Source organism: Passer domesticus, chromosome 8 (genome assembly GCF_036417665.1).
Source record: "Passer domesticus isolate bPasDom1 chromosome 8, bPasDom1.hap1, whole genome shotgun sequence".
Lineage (NCBI taxonomy): Eukaryota > Metazoa > Chordata > Aves > Passeriformes > Passeridae > Passer > Passer domesticus.
In genome coordinates, this window is record NC_087481.1 from 41325714 (window position 1) to 41342796 (window position 17083).

Here is a 17083-nt window from a genome sequence, read left to right on the forward strand (position 1 = left end):
ATGAGTGCATCCATTAGGAGCTGAAATGCTGTGCCTTGTCTCCTGGGTGTGAATGGCCTCTCTGTGTCAGGCCACAGTGTGCCACAGGCCCTGTCCTGCCTACAGAAGGTACAGCTTCTGCTTGAAGCTTTTCACCTCTGGTCCTAAGACACACTGCTCTCCAAAAGCCACATTGGAAACAAGGCACTCAACTTTCTGCTCAGCTTGAACACCCCATTACAGTAATTTCTATAGATTTGAACTACATTAAACAGTATTTGATGCCAGACTGGCTCTGTCCTGTCCTCTTCAGCATTTATGTCTCCTAGAGTGTCTCACAGAGGTGTGCCCTCCTGCCATTCAGTGCAGATTAAAAGGCTCACTCTTACAGAGCTGCTTTGGGTTTATTTCACTTCTAAGCAGCCAGCTGCAAAAACAGTATCTGGAATTATAGTCATAAAGCATCAGTGGAATTAAATTGTTAGAAACACTTCACTCTTTAAATAGAAAACCCCACACTCATCTGATGTGCAGTTGGCATAATTTCTTAAAAGGATGAACTTTGCCCCAAAATCATGAACAAGGCTAGGGCATATGAAACTTCCAGCTTGGAGTGAATCCAATTTAGGTTGTAACCAAATCTGAAATAGGTTTTTGTGCAAGTAACTCTTACTCACCCAAGGAGCTCTGTTCACTTCAGTGGCATTGCTAATGTGATTATGGGCTGCAAAATTGAGTGTCATGTATATGATTTGTAATTTGTGGAGAGAGGCCCCTGGAAAAATTTCATCTTATTTAACTTCAATTAAGTCTGGCAAGACCCTTTTGCTTCAATAAAAAGACCAGACCACAGAGGCAATTGGTGAAATAATCATGGGCATTCCCTACCACACATCGTTGCAACACTTTCCTACATGCATCACTAATCTTTGGGTCGTGGGCTGGAGAAAGGCCTGGAAAAAACAATCAGGGATTTCAATTAAGAGGCACTTAGAATGGGGAAAATAATAGGTCTTCAGCTTATTTAATATACAGCAATTTTGCTTAAGTTTGGTAGATATTTTACATCTCAGGATCTATAATTCTTTAGCATTTCCAGGCAATTAGTAAGTCTCTTGTAAATCATAGCATAATTACTTGAAAATTCCTAGCAGTTGGCTGCTGCAGAAGACACCCTCAAGGCTGCAGCTGCATCAGAGACATGCAGAGCACCAACATCTCCCTCCCCCGCAGCTGCCTCCTGCACAGAATTAGCTGTTTGCTGGAACCTACAGGACAAGGAGGGTGTCCCTGGCACTTCCCTGGGCTGCCCTTCCTGAGGGCATTCTCAAAGCCTGATTTGCTGGTGCTTGATTTTCTTCCAAGTCACACACTGGTGAGCTGTCTGCTGGGAGACCTTGGCTTCTGAGCAGAGCTGAAGAGCTTCAGGGTGTTGAGTCACAGGCACCCATGGATGCAGCTGGAATGGACACCGCTGTCCTCAGCTGTTTGTGTCATCCCTCTCTTGGAGGCTGTTTCCAGCACATCTGGTGAGGCCTTTAAGACACCAGGCAGGCACGGTTTCACAAGGGTTTGAGCCACCCAGGCTGCAGTGGCAGCAGCCTCTGAGGGAACAGTGAAGGGAGAGGTGAGGACAAATCAGTCACCCCAACCCATGAGCAGCTGCTTCTGAGTCTTCCAGCTCTCACCACAGGCATCAGGGTGGTGGAGGATTTACAGACACCTCACTAAGGTTATTATCTGCATTTTTAGCTTCAGCTGGTGAAGCACCCAGGGATTGTGGATACATAGAAAAGCATTCTCTAAGGGTTTGTTGCTGGGCTGGAATGAAGGGGGTTAGGTACTCACAGCATAATTTGCATTTCAAAAAGAATCAGCTGTGCTTTTTGGAGAAAAAGCAAGTTTTTACTTGTAGTTGAGGACATCTACAGGTTCTGTATTAGCATAAACTGCAATGACCAGGCTTTCTCTTTCTCCCAATCCCCTGTCTGAGAGTAGAATTCAGTGACAAATTCACAGGAGTCTCTCTAGACAAATCTGGGAGACCAAAGTCTGGAAGAGGCAAAAAATCTGGAGTCCAAGTCTTTAAAAACTAACTAAATCTACACAAGTGTTTGTTTGCAGACAGATTTGGCATGGATCTGTTCTATCCCCATTTTCCCTGTAATCTGGCTCCTTGAGTTGCCTCTCTACAAGTGGGTATGAAGATAGGGGGTATGAAGTGGAGGGGGAAGGTTCAAGAGAAGCTGTGTAATAACGAGGACATTTGTAATCGTGTGATGAGTCTTTCTGCTTTCTGAAGGTCCAATAGGAAAACTGTGACTCTGAATTGTCTCTTGCCTGTTAATACAAAGTGCCATTTTTTCCTGTTGCAGTTCAGCTTTACAGGTGTCTGACCTGGGGCAGTCTTGATTCCAGTTGCTGGGATATAGATTTCACGTGAGAATGTAGCTCTAAAGAGGTATTGACTTAGAGGCACTGGTGAAAATGAATTAAAATGGCATTCTTACACAAACACAACAGAACAGCCCTGTGGTACTTTTCATTCTCCTCTACTGTTTGCTTAGGATAACAGGAATATTATGGAGAGCAGATTGTCTCCCCATCATTATATTGTGTCTGCATTTCTGCTGTAAACCCCATTTTGACCTTTCCTTTCTGAGGCTGTAGTTCCCTGAGATCTGGATTAAGTTGCCCTGGCTGCATGCCACTGTTTTCTGTCCCAAACATTTCTTCCTTCTCCCTTTCCTTTGTACCAACACAGCCCTTTGGATGTCCCCATGGAAGAGTGGATTGGGGAACTGATCAGGATTAAATATTATATAATTTTTCCTGGGCTAAGAACCTCCTCTCTGCTTTCACCAAAACTTTCCTCTATCCAAGTTCAACATCTTGGATAGACACTGTGTAAAAATGGGATGTTTTTTCTCAAGGGAAATCTGAATATATTGCTATTGGTTTTCGTTCCAAGTTAGGAGAAAGAGACCAGATAACTCATTTGTTTCCCATAGAATGTTAGGAAAAATGTGGAAGGAAAAGTCTCAAAGCAGATAAGGGGTGCAGTCTGCAAAGCATTTAGGTGTGCACCCCACTTTCTGCAGTGGCTGGGAGGCACCAGGGCCACAGGCACAGGAGCACTGAACTGACCTGGAGCAGAATGCTGTGCCCAGCTGGCCAGGACAAGGTGTTTTCGTTTCAATTTAAGCAGCCCAAAGTGGAATAGTCAGCTCTCAGTTAACTGCGGGTGGATTATCTGTGTTGAAAAAGAACCTTTTTTAAACATTGTATCATGTGAACAGCTGGATCTGGAAATTAAGTTTGTGGCTTTTCCTTGGCCACCAAGAGGCCTTGGTGCTGTAAAACACACTGGCTTGCTTAACTGTGAAATTGTTCAGTTTGCCTTCTGATATTGCCCTACAACTGCAGAGCTCTCTGCATCATGGTGAAGTATCACAGGATCTGTTTACTCTGGTGTAAAGCCCCACCTATGGGAATGCGGAGACTGAGAGAATTTCAGGTCCACTTAAAACACATAAATGGGCCATGATAACACATAAAATAGAATAGAATACAAGGGGAACTCCAAAACAGGAACTTAAACATTTACGTCAGAAGGAAGATGAATATTTGAATTGTTTTAAAATGTCCCAGTTTTTGGAGGGTGGAGCAGAAAGGCTATCTCAGCTTGATTTTGGTCATCGGGGATATTGGTAATAATTCATGATCCGAGGAGAACAATGTGGCTTATCAACTGTCTGAATGAATGTTCAGAGGCACACAGAAGTTAGTGTGTGATGGAACAGCAGCATGTGCCTGCTCAACTGCAGGGACTGTGTGTGTGTCTTTAGTCCTAAGTGGAAAATGTGATATAATTTCAGTTAGCTTACTCCCCTGGAGAAAGAGGATATTGAGCTAAAATTAACAGATTCATAGCTCATTGCCAGAAGGGACCATTATGATAATCGATCTGACCTCATACATAACAAAGGTCACAGAAGCTCGCCCAGAAATTCCTTCAACCAGGCTATAAATTGTACCTTTTTTTTTCTTTTTAAAAAGACATTAAAGATATGCAGTCTTTAAGCAAAGACTTTATGTGATGAAGAATTTATGATGTTTAGTTTTTTCCTACTTGGATAATAATAAAGTCTTCAAATTCTTAACAGAGGAATTAAGTATATTTTAATGTTGATTTTGATTTTTTAAATTTAAATTAAACTTCCAGATAGAAATATTTAGCCCAGTCTCTGATTTTAATTTATAGGACATAAATATTTTTGACTAGCACTGAAAACATATATATATATATATATATATATATATATATATATATATCATCATGTTTGCATCAAGCAAACTGTTTTGCTATTGTTGATGGTGGACCCATAGCAGCTTTACAGTGACCAACACTGATGTTAAAATAAATGTGTAATAAGCATATACTTATAAAGTTCCTGGTTGCTAAAATTGCTACAAGAAGTGAATTACTGAGCCAGTTCACGGGACTCTTGTAATGCAATTGGCTGGAAGAGGAAAGTGAAGCAGAGAAATAAATTGCCAGCTTGAGCCAGTTGTGGCTCAGGAAGGAGTCACAGACCTGCCACAGTGGCTTGGAGCTCTGTGTGACCTGGGAGACAGCAACAACCTGCAGAGAGCAGTGTTTGGCCAGAGTTATGTTGCTGGATTCTTGAGCTGAACAAGGTGTGCTCAGGTCTGTCTTTGTTTTGCTGAAGTCACAGAGAAGAGTGCCACATGCCCATGGCAGAGTTCTCAGCAAGATTTTGTGGTGCAGGGATCATCTTTACAAAATGCTGTGTCGTGCTTAGCAGAATGGGGCTCACATGGGGCTGTAGACACAAACCAAATCTGGGTAATAACAGCTTGGGCTATGATTTCATTGGAGTCTGTGAATCAGTGCTGAACAGAGGTGCTTTCACCTTTGCACTGACTCGTCTCCTCTCCCAAGACTGATATGACAGCAAGGGCTCATCCCACTAAAATCTCATTTCTGACCACAGGACATCAGATGTGCTCTCTCCCATCTCCTGAAAAATAACATAGGCACTGGAAAATGACCCAACATTAAACAGCATCACAGTGCTGGAAGCCTTTTCCCACTCCCAATTTTATGACCTTAATTAACACAGGCCAATCCATAAATCAGATCAACACCAGGAGATAACAATGAATCATGCAGAAGGCAGCTTTAATAGGAGCCTAATCCCCCAAAGAAGTGGACAGTACCGGCATTTTAAGTGCACGTGTGAGGTTGAAAGGGAACAGATGTCCAACTGGGGCTGCTGCTGGCAAGGGTAAGTCTGCAGGGCTGTTGCATTTCCAGAGAGAAACCTGTTTTGACATCTTAATGGCAAGAGTGTCTGGCAGCAGAGGACGGAGTGGTGATAAATGCTGCTTCCCTCCCCGGGTGATTTCTGGGCAAGATGGGGACGCTCTCAGGTTCAGCGGATCTGGCAGAACGCCGTCACCACCTCGCCGGGGTGGTGAGCAGGTCGGGGCGAGAGGGAAGGAAAGCTGTAGGAGTGACTGTCTGGAGAGCATGAGAAACTGAAAAGGAAATGTAGATGGAAAGGAAGAATTTCAGGCTTTCCCACCATGACTTCAACTGGTAACTTGCCAGAAGCCCAGCACAGAGTGCGCACAGACACAGACAGAGACTGCCTTCTGTAACACAGCCCAGGAATGACAGCAGGATTGGCAGGCCCCGGCACCAGCTGGCCCTTACTGACAAGCTCCCTGTGTGTGGGGTGGCTGGTCTTCCTGCAGGGCCTTATGTGCCTATTCCAGCTGGGAAAGCCAGCAGCCCATAATTAGGATATTAGGGTTGCTTTCAGTTAGTTTCCTGCTCCCAACCTTGAGTATCTGCTGGTTAAGTGTGGTTCTGCTTTGAAAAGTGAGACAGTGAAACTGTGCCTTGGTTACTATTGCACAGAAAGCCAAATTCACATGCATCCCCCTTACTGGGAAGATGCTGACCTGCCCTATGAATCCAGCTGGAATCTGAGAATCAAACTGACTGGCAACTTGCACACAAAGAGTGCCTTCAGATGTCATGCTAGTGCCTAGGCAGGAACAGTCTCCAGGTTGCCTGCTCCTGGGCTGGCTAAATCCTTAATTTTACATGTTGGTTGTGTGGGGCTATATGAAACAGCAGAGTGGAAATGTATTCTGGAGAGATCTGCTGCAGCTCTGCTTTTCCTGAGAGGCAGATCAGATTTTGTGGAGAATCATCACCCCTTTAATGAAGGGTAATTGATGGGCCTGAAGAGGGACTTCAGAGTGCAAACTCCTCCAGTTCTGGGACTGTAAGACCCTTCTGTGTGATCCTTCACACAGATGCCTCTGTCCTGCTGAAGGAGAGGCCAAGAGGAGCCCTTTCCATTGTAATCAGCATCTTGGTGCTCTGTGCGGCAGACTTGGAGGGTGTCCAGCTGCTGCTCTTCCTGAGCTGTAGTCATTGATAGAACTAGTGCAATGGAAAGGAAACCTTGTTACAACTGGGGACCATTCCAGTATTCCACCAGGGCCTTCACAGTGTTCTGCATATCTACAGTATTTCCCTTCCATAGCTATGCTTACTCTTGGGACAAGCAGGGGTGGAAAAGACAGAAGATTGAGTACAGTATATTGTGAGAGCAGTGAGCTGGGACATCCTCAGGTCTTCACAAGGGCCTGCTGTGACCTCACTCTGTGAAGCATCTGTGACCTCTTTAGAGAATGAACCTCACTGATAGCTGGAGGATGAATATCCCCAAGGGCTGGAGCAGCAAGTGTTTTTTTGATGCCATTACTTAGCCAAGCAGTTATTGAGGGTAGAAAACAGACACACTGGGAAAAAAAAGGATATATTTTCATTACATCAAAATTTAGATCTATCTGCAACACAATTGCTCTTGACTTAATTTGCCATATGAAAACATTTTCACCTTTTTATTTAATTGCAAGTGTAGGTTCTTTTAAATGAAAATTTCCATTTTGAAAATAAACTCTGACCTAAATATAATTAAAACAGTCAACATGAAATGTTTCAGCATTTTCAAAATGAGATATTTAATTTTAAATATTGTCATTAGAATATTTAAAGAAAATGTTATCTTTTTATTTTTTTAACCTATTTAGCCTATTTTTTTCAGTATCTGTGAAGCTCCTTTAAAGATATGGTCTCGTCTAGAATACGAGAGTTTAGCCTTGAAGTCTCTTTACTCTCAATAATATGAAGCAGAATATGTAAGTGTGTATAGACCCCAAGTGGTAGAATACTTTGGATTCCCAGTTTTGTTGCTTTGTAAGGCTTCAAATGCAATAACAAAGCTGATGACCCAGGCCTTATGGAAACCTCAGTGAAACATTCAGCCAGTGGTTCTCTCACGAAGACCTCACTGTATTCTCTGTGGTAAATATTTGGCATCATAAATCTGGCGCAGTCTGCCTGCCAAAAAGCTCATGGCCTGATGATGCAGGCGGAGCCGTGCAGCTGTCCCTGCACACATCTCTGGGAGGGCTGGAGGCAGCTGGGCCCAGCCACCATGGAGTCACGGACCCTGGGAGCAAAGGAACCAGCTGCCTCTGCTTGAATCTCCACCCTGTAGGTCTGTATTTCAGCCCACAGCAGTATCTGCACTGCCCAGCTCCTTCCCTGCCCAAAGTCTCTCCTAACCTGGCGTGCCAGGTATCCACAGAGGGACATTGCTACAGGGGTGGGTGGGTGGGCAGAGCTCTGGTTTTCTTTTTGCTTTTGTTCCTGTGGTTTGTCTCCAAGGATTGCATGTGTTTCCACCCTAAAGCTGTCTTCAAGTACTCTGTATTTAGGAAGAGGGTAAAGGACCTATTTTGGTTTATAACACATAACTTCTATTCCTCCCCAGAGTCTCATAAACAAATTTCTCATTGAGTTACTCCCAAAATAGATCCTGCTCTCTCAGCTACCCAAAAGCAGTCCCTGAATTTGTTTCTTCTTCTCAGATTGTGGCTTTTCTTTCAGTTCAGCCCCATGAGTATCAGGAAAGCTCATGGAGTGCTTGCAAAGCCCTGCCAACTAAAACTGGATTTATTATAGATTGATATAAGAGTTGCCTGAATGACTTGGAAATTCAGGGACAGGAACTGTACAAACACTTGGCAAAGACACATAGGAGGGTTTCCTCATCTGCAGATCTGATCAGGCAGGGAGTAGTAGATTTTTGTGAGTAACAACTGTAGTGTGAAGTGGAAAAGGCTGAGTGGGGAACATTTATAGCTGAGCTTTATAGTTTGTGGGGATACACTCATGATGCCTGAAACCTGATAGAAGTTCCCTTTCCAGGCTTCTCCTGCAACTGGTAGCTGTGCTTTGCAAGACTCATGCTGCAAGATGTGTTTCCTTTTTTTTCTTTTTTCCCCCAACATCAGCCGTGACATCCAATCTAAAGTAGTCACTGAGTCTGTGAGACAAGCAAAAGAAAGACCCTGCCAGAAGTGTCCAGCTATCAATTATCTGAATAGGCTGCAGAGGAAGCACCTGTGCCCTCCTCTGGCTCTTGGAGATCCTTGGTAGGTGTTTCAGGAGTGATGTTTTGGTTTTGAGTGTCTTAAGGAGAATTCCGGCCCTACCTTAAAGCTACATCACTGCCTGATAGAGCTAGATGGGAAATCTACCATTTGGAGAGCTCCAAATTAATTTATCATTTCCCATTATTTTTTTATAGCCTATGTGGTCACATACAGTTCATTCAAGTTCATCCATCTCAGGTGGGGTGAGTTATCTGACCCTTTGTGCCAGTCTAGCATGGCAAGGGGATGGAGCAGAGAAGGATATGATGGCTAGAGATCTTCCTGGCAAACCATGCTGAAAAAATGCATCATGGATATGTCCCACAAGTGTAGAGGGAGCGGAGTACATGTGATTAAAACTCAGAGCAGTCTAGAAGTCCTGGCTAGAGGATGGTGCCCTGGAGTATTCATCACTGGTTTGGGAGGGTGGAGGAGGATGACATTTTCCTTTTGACACCCTGGATCAAGGCCATGTCAGTGCCCTGTGCTGAGAGGACCTGGATGGGCTGGAAGCCAACAAGGAGGTGCAGAGCTTAAGGCCTGTGGGATGCCCAAGAACGTTTCTCTTCTACAGTCCTGCTGCTCTGTAATTTCTGCCCTGCAACTTTGCAGTGTAAAACATAGTCCAAGCAGGAATGTGTACTCAATATCCTTGCATTAGTTTGAATTTGGGTGGAGGGAACTGCTGATTGAAACCCTCCATGAAAACAATGGGTAGGGCTGGGTAGCAGATGTGCTCACACTGCTTATTTAGACAGCCTTTCTTATGGAGCATTCCATGAATGCAGCATTAGCCAGGGCTCTGTGGTGTGCTGCAGATGGGAAAGTGGGACCCTGGCTCTGTGCCCGGGGCTGCAGGGATGGAGTGGGGAGGTAGCAGAGGCAGCAGAAACACAGGCCACGCCAGTGGCTCCATCCTGCTGTGCCAGCAGCCCTGGGTAGAATGGGCAGTGCAGGAATGGGCTTTCAGCAGAGGAAGCGATGGCATGAAATGTGCAAACCCATGGTGGAGCATGGGGACAAAAACCTGCCTGCTGCCTGCAGAGGGTTCAAGGGCATGGTAAGACAGACACAGCTCAAGAAAGTGGCAACTTTCTTATTGTGTTTCCCCTTCAGAATCCAGATTATCTGTGCAGTTTGGGAGGCAATGGCCCTACTGCTGCAGACTAAGCACACACCAGCTCTTCAGTCTCTGCAGCCAAATTGCAGCCATCCAGGAGGCCAAGCTTGACTTTGGGGCCAGGAGAGGTGGCTGTGATCTGTGTGCCAGAAATGCTGCCTACATGAGCTGGGAACCCCAGCTGCCTGTGCCTAGTCCTCTGTGCAGATCTAAGCCAAGGCACGTTTTCACCAGAGTAAGAGCAAATTTTTAGCTCTGGTGTTTATTCTGGTATGGGACATTGGCTCCTTTGGAAATGAGCCAGAAATTCCTAACATATGTAAAAGTTAACTGCACATTTGCTGTTTCACAACCAGAAGGTTGTACATGTTGGAAATGGGGCTGCAGCTTTATTCACCTCTGAGAGCCAGGATGGGGCAACTTGCATGGACACACTCTCAAATACATTTGGGACTGCAGCAATGACTCTCTGAGTTTTTCTGCTGTCCTGTCCAATGATGTCTTTCCTGTCCAGCCAAATTTCCCACTGGTTTCAGAAGAGGACTCTTCAACCATTTATATTAAATAAATTCCCATTATCAACAGGAATTATTCATTGCTGTATTAGAAAGAAAAATGTAAACAGCAGATAAATCTGCCACTCCAAAATGTTTCTAAGATAACATATCAAATATTAATTTGGCGCCTAGACCATTTTTTTTTAGAAAAAAAGAAAAAAAACTTGAATACTGTATTTACAAAAGAGGCCTTTGATGTATAGCATACATTTATTACTAGTGTATTTTTTCCAACGGCAAGGGGATTTTCAACAGCAGTAGGATATGTTTTAATAATTAAAGGGATTTAGCTTCTCTGCACAGACAGCCAGCTTCTGTTCTCACTTACAGACTACAAATCATGCATAACTTTAGTGATGTTGATGCTATTAGCTCGGTGCAGACCCAGGGTTTGTGAGACTTGCGGCAGCCCTTTAGTGGTTTGGTTTGTGGCCATTTCTGGGTGCATTCCAGTGTTAGCTCTAGCAGAAATCTTGCAGTGCCAAGGGGGAGCCAAGCTGGCTGTTATTTCTAGGCCTCTGTGCAAAGTACAGATGCTAGGATAAGCAACAAAGCTGAAACTTTGGTTTTCCCTAAGGGATCTAATCTGTACAAGAGGATCAAGCTTAGAATTTGAGTCTGGCATTTCTATATGGCCACCCCATAGCATGGGAAAGTCAGATCTAAGTTTTAGTTCACCATCCAAATGTGATTGGGTGTTTGAGAAGCACAGATTTTGGGAGGTACCCTCCAAAACTTGGCAGTATTTAGATCTGGAGGCTTGATTCAGGCATGAGTGTAAATGCACAGTTCAATTGGATGTCACCACTGTCTTCTCTCTGTGGAGACATCCTTTGCTTTTCTAACTTTTCCTGACTCCTGTCAAACACCAGACAGAGCTCTTGCTTGTCTTTGCCTCCCTAGCTCACCCTCAGCAGCCCCAAAAGATGACATCCCATTCTACATCAGCTCTGGAATCAGCTGGTATGCTGTTCATTTCATTGCTCTGTGCATATGGATTCATGTCTTAAAAATGATCTTTTTTACCAGAGGATACATCATTATCCTAATTTCTATTACATGGTGCTTGACTAATTCCCCAGAGTAGTGTCAGTCATATATTTTCTGCATTTTGAAGTGATTTCCAACTAGTCTGACTGTGGTGGTTCCCATCATTTGTGTGTGTGTATAGTTAGCTCCTGACTTCCACTCCTGAGGTTCCTGTGGAAATTAGTTCCAGAGGGTAATGATGTGTTTAGTAATGAGACTTACACCACAGGGAAGAAATGAAATCAGGTCACTGGTGCATCCATCCAGGATGTTCCTGCCATTTAGTTTCCTCCAAAAATAAGTCTCAACACAGGTATCAACTGCAGATTCTTAAGCTCAGGAATGTGCATTCCTGAGAGAGTTTCTTGGCAGATCAGCTATGAAAGGAGGTAGATTATAAATAAGACCTTTCAGAAAATATTCACTGCAAATGGGCAATTTCATAATCCTCCTCCTCCTCTTTGAAGAAAAGAAAAGAAAAGAAAAGAAAAGAAAAGAAAAGAAAAGAAAAGAAAAGAAAAGAAAAGAAAAGAAAAGAAAAGAAAAGAAAAGAAAAGAAAAGAAAAGAAAAGAAAAGAAAAGAAAAGAAAAGAAAAGAAAAGAAAAGAAACAGATATTTTCCTTAGGTGTTTCCTGTGTATTTCTCACAACTAGAAGACATTTGTAACATGACCTCTTGTACCAAAGAGCAAACCAAGGAGAAAGGCTGGTGTGTGGAGCTGTTTCAGGCTGCAGTGTAGTGTGCTCCTTTCCAGCCCTGCCACAGAGGAAGGCTTGAGGGCTTGCAGATATCAGAGCAGAGCGAGTAGGAGAGTAGTGAATCGTCGCATGACCATGTGCAGGAGCCAAATTAAGCAAAGTTTACAATCCCCATCTTGGCTGAAGAACAATTTTTTTCAGTTGAAAAAAGAAGTCTATTGGTACATCCGTTCAACCAGAGATATCAACAGCAGCTATTCCTAGGAAACTCCATCTGCTTTCACATTCTTCCTATCCCCTGCTTTGAGCCCGTGGCGCTTCTCCAACATGGCTTGAAACTGAGACCTTTAAAGCTAAGCTTTTTGTGTAGCTTGTGGGTATAGGTGGATTAATTCAGGGATGGAAGGCAGGACCTCCCAGCCCTGCTGTTGACTCCTAGGTGGTTAACACATTTAATACTTTGGGGCCAGCTCTGCACTGCTAGAGGTCTGCCATAACTTTCTTTGGGTAGCATCTGGTCTTAGGCTAGGGAAGTAAAAAACTGATATTTTTGCTGCCCTGGGAATTTGTCACTTAAACTCTGTCCATTGTCACATGAACTGCTCCATTTATATCCTTATGCTTACGACTTTTTATAACTGCAGAGAAAATACCCAGAGCCTATTTCCCACCCCAGACATAGCAGAAGAGTGACTTTGTGGTGATTGCTGCCCTTTCTCTCTTTAGCAGGAGGATCTTGTGTGTTTGATTTGCTGCTGCTCTCCTGCTGGAGAGACCAAAACAGCCCCACTGGGAGGGCTGGTTTTCCCTGCCACAGCAGTGGTGGAGTGTGTGTGGGGCTGTAAATAAAGCAGGCTGGAGCTGCCGTGGGGCTCACAGGCACAGTGGCCATTGTTGTGCCTGCAGTGAGATTGCCCTTGGTTCTTTTGTGCTGAGCAGAATATGATGTGAGCCAACACAAATGGCTCTCACATGTTTTCATTGGTGTAAATGAGGCATTCAAGTATAAAATGAGGCAGTTGCAAGCTGATCAGCTTGAGAGCTGAGGCAGAAAGCTCTGGATAAGGGTAATCGCTTTGGACAAGGGTAATAGCTTTGGACAAAATAATGTGTGCCTCATTGATGAGCCCTAGAAAGGCTCACGCTGATTTGTGAAACAGATATTTAAATTATCTTCTGTAGGCAGAGCTGGTTAGAAAACCTTTTAAATGAAAGTAAAAGATTTCTGTCAAAAATGAACTTTTTCCCCAGAAATGAAATAGGGTGTAATTGCAGGTTTTGTTGCTCTCAAACAGCTTTTTAAAAAATAATTTCATTTCCATGTGGAAGTGTTACCTCTGCTCAGAAAGTAATTCTTGCACACAGTTCCACTGCTTTGTTCCAACTGGCAAAGTTAGAATAAAAAAGATTATCTGCTTTCCAACTGACTAGAGTTTAAGGACAGTTAGAGGATGGGGAACAAAGCAAGTCTTTGTTTTCTCACCCTTCCCCCTGCCTGTGCCCATTTTTTTTTTCTAATTTTCCTATAGGGAAGCCATTATTTCTTAATGGGGAAATCTGGAATGAAGTTTTCTTGGAAATTATCTTTTTCCTAGAGAATAGAATTTTGTTTGTAGGATCTCAGAGATTCAGATTAAGATTCTGGATCCCATCTCCTCTTAGGGTATGTTTCATTCCAGACCTGACAAAGGTACCTTTTCCCACTGAAATTCGTTCATTTGATTGACTCAAAAGTCACCAGCAAGAATTTCAGTCAAACATGCTTGTGTTACCTGTTTATTCAAAGGATCAGAATGTGTTAAGAAAGGTTTCTCGCCTTGACAAAAAGGGAAGAGAGGAAAAGTTAGGTGCTTCTAAAGAATGGGAAGGTCCTTTGGCTAACACTGGGATGATTTCAGCAGGCTCAGAGATACCATCCAGTCTGTCCAGCTCTGCACTGTGAGCAGCAAAGCGCCTTTAGGGGCTGCCCCTGAGCTAATGGTTGTACAAAATGTTGGCAGGATTTACTGGCTTGTGTGGATGCTGCATGAGCTTCTGGTGAGTTACCTGTCTACCCAACCCACTGCCATGAGACCTGTCTGATAATATCTCGTTATTCTGCCAAGTGCAAGATCACTTCTCAATGACCTTTCCTTTTGCTCTTACACCCTGGCCTTCACAAATATATTGTTATACAAGTTGGTGTTTTGTTTGGGTCAGCCTTCCCCCCTTACTCTGGCTAATTAATAGCACAGTGAACTTCAGGCTGCTGGTTCATGTAACAGACAACTGAACTGGTGAATTACTATGTGCCTCCCTCATACATGCCACGCTCTACCAACTTCTTCAAATAACACATTTTGGAAAATACTTTAAATTTTTTAAATTACAAAGTTTTGAAGAAAAAAAATTTAAAACATAGACATTTTCTAAGCATGTTGTTTGATTTCTAAGGAAAAAGTTTTGATGTAAATAACCCACAGTAACAGCTGTCATGCTATACTTGTTTACAGCTCTCTTTCTTAAGAGGATGTCAGAAAGGAAATGAGACAAGTTTAGAGGACTAGGATGCAGAACTCTTGAATTGAAGATCTGTCTGTGTCTCAGTGTTGCAAAACTCACATTTCACATGTTATAAATATGGACTGGAAATTTAGCCTCTGCTTACTCCAGTCTCAACAGCAAGACCATTAAAGCACTTGGAGAAATCTGATATATAAATTCAGTAGGAAATGATCTGAGATTTCTCCATACTTAGAAGTTTTTGGTTGAGAGTTAAATGGCCCATGGGCCATCTTTAATAAACACTTTTGACGGCACTGTCTAATTGCTCCCAGCACATGTTCATCTTAACTCTTGCCTATGTCTTAGTGTGGCCATTGTGGTTCCTAAAAGGAGCTTCCCTCATCAGCAGCAAGGTGATACAAGAGGACAGAAGATGACACAAAGGCAGCTCCCTGTTATGTATGCAAGCACTCTAAATACAGAGCCTGAAGTTGCTGTCAAGTTCTTTTCCCCCTGAGGGCAAAATCATGCGATGAGTAAAAAAAATATTGCTGAGAATGTGTTTGCCTGAATCTCCAGTGCTCACTGTGACATGCAAATTAGCTAATTAGAACTTCATGACATCAAGATCAATATAACTTCCATCCTCTGGCTAACTATGTAGAATATTTGTGTGTTTTGTAATTCTATTTGTATTGCTTCCTCTGCTTCCCTGCTGCTTGTAGGCTCTGAGGACAATACTTGCTGAGGATCTGCATCCAGCCAGAGTCCCAGGATTGTTCATGCTATTCATTATCCTCACATGGTCATGAATTCCACAGTGATCTCAGCCATCCCTCTCATTGCCAGAGAAAAGAGCCACTCTCCCAGTTTATGATGGTTTTATTTAATTTGAAGATTCAAACAGGAGGAAAAATGCTGGATTTCCTTTTCCCCCCAAAGCTGTCTGTAGTCTTCATTGTACTTAATCAAGGTTCACATTCTTATCTGGGAGCATAGTGCAGTTCTAGGTCATGGCAGGTGGATATTGGCTACATGCCTATAAACAATTATACTTCATGGCTTTATTAACATGACTGGTTTAACTTTGTTTTTCCCATATGTCTCAAGGCCTGACTGTAAAAGAGTACAACAAATGTAGGATCTGTAACACACGTGTCCAATGAGGAGTTTTAATTATTTCCATTTGTTATTTTGATGCAAACTTTTACTGCATTTGGATTTAATAAAAAAAAATTCTCCTCTTCCTCCCCTATTTCAATAATGAAAATACCTTTGGATAAAGTTTTTATTATCCTATTTCTTTAGAAGGTGTTTAACCATTTTGGTCAAACTTTCAAATGATTTTGGGAAAATAACTGAGCCTGAAAGATTTCAATCATTAAAATCAATGTTTCAGAACCTGTGGTGTATATTAGTAGGAATTTACACCTGGAAGTTTATATAGTCTTATCAGTAGAATTTGCATGTTTTTGGTGGGTGCAAGATTTTTATTTGCATTTAGAGCCTTGTTAAGAGACAATACAATTACTCTCTGTTTACTCTCCATATGTAGGGTTACAAAGAGTAATACATCTGGGGCAGCATTCTTGACAGCTCACCAAGTTCAGCCAAGCTAATTAATTCACTCTGAGGTAATATTCTCTTACTGCATGAGGCTACAGGCAGCAAACTGGGAAATAAATTTTGGCTGCATTTGGTAGGTAAGTGACACATTTTAAACACACAGGTTTAGTTTCCTGTTCGTAGATCTGTTTAACCCCAGCGAATACAGATGAAAATCTACTTTGGTGCAAATTGATCTGAATAGGCCTCCTAATTTGCAAATTTATACATCGTCTTTGTTTTTTGCTCTGTGAGTTGTGTGAGCTGTTGGCTTCTGGGAGCCCATACACAGATGTAGGGGTGCAAGCAAACAACCTTCTGTAAAGGTGAATTGTGATTCCATGGCAGGAATTGTGCCCAAGTTTAAACAAAGTTGGAGGAACTGTGCTTGGAATGACACAAGGGGCTGAAAAAAGCTATGGAATGTAGTTGCTACAATGTTGTAGACTCTCACTTTGATTTTGGCCCTCAGGAGACAAAACCTGCCTAGAATTACTAGTTCCATCTATTGTGGAAATGAGATCTGCTCTCATAAGTCCCTTCATCCCAGTCATGTTTTTGACCTCATTAGAGACAAGTGTGGTCTTCAGGACAAAGGAAAATTACTTTATAAGCACAAGGGATTGGAATATAGCCCTGTAGCCCTGAATTACCTTTGCTGCAGCTGTAGGAGTCCAAGGAGGTAAAATGTATTGTATGTCTCTGTTAACATTCTTTAGGAGCAGTTTCATTTCATAGTGACATCCTGTAGACAGGAGAAAAGGACATTTATTAGCACTAAAACCTGGTTGTTATATGGCTGAAAATGTTTTGGCTCCACTGGAATTTAAACTTGTCTGACTGCTTGAAAAGTGTTCAGATTTAATATAACTGATTCAAACATGCAGTCAAAATTCTGTGTGAAATTCTCTTGTGGGATAAGGATCTTGTTTATAGGGTCTGAAGAATGATTCTAAGCACTCTCCATCTCTAAAGACAATGTAGAGGTGCCAGTTTCAGCATAGATCAGATCACTTCAAGTGTTGAAAATGCAAATCAATGTCACATTTGATAAATAAGCATT

The 17083-nt window shown here is 42.7% G+C and overlaps 2 long non-coding RNA genes across 4 annotated transcripts; one reads left to right on the top strand and one right to left on the bottom strand.

Moving 5' to 3' along the window:
- Positions 1-445: 445 nt before the first annotated feature.
- LOC135305868 (uncharacterized) lies at positions 446-4908 on the bottom strand. 3 transcript variants are annotated; one of them, XR_010366856.1, is made up of 4 exons: positions 4577-4908; positions 3127-3232; positions 1252-1583; positions 446-932 (listed from the first exon to the last, which is right to left on the bottom strand). It is a non-coding gene; the product is annotated as an uncharacterized LOC135305868 (long non-coding RNA). The 3 variants fall into 3 exon arrangements; XR_010366855.1 differs by having other exon boundaries at positions 1252-1515; positions 4577-4899; XR_010366857.1 differs by lacking the exon at positions 1252-1583 and having other exon boundaries at positions 4577-4834.
- On the top strand, positions 4718-16855 carry LOC135305870 (uncharacterized). The gene is made up of 3 exons (XR_010366858.1): positions 4718-4849; positions 4998-5291; positions 15971-16855. It is a non-coding gene; the product is annotated as an uncharacterized LOC135305870 (long non-coding RNA).
- The last annotated feature ends 228 nt before the right edge of the window (positions 16856-17083 follow it).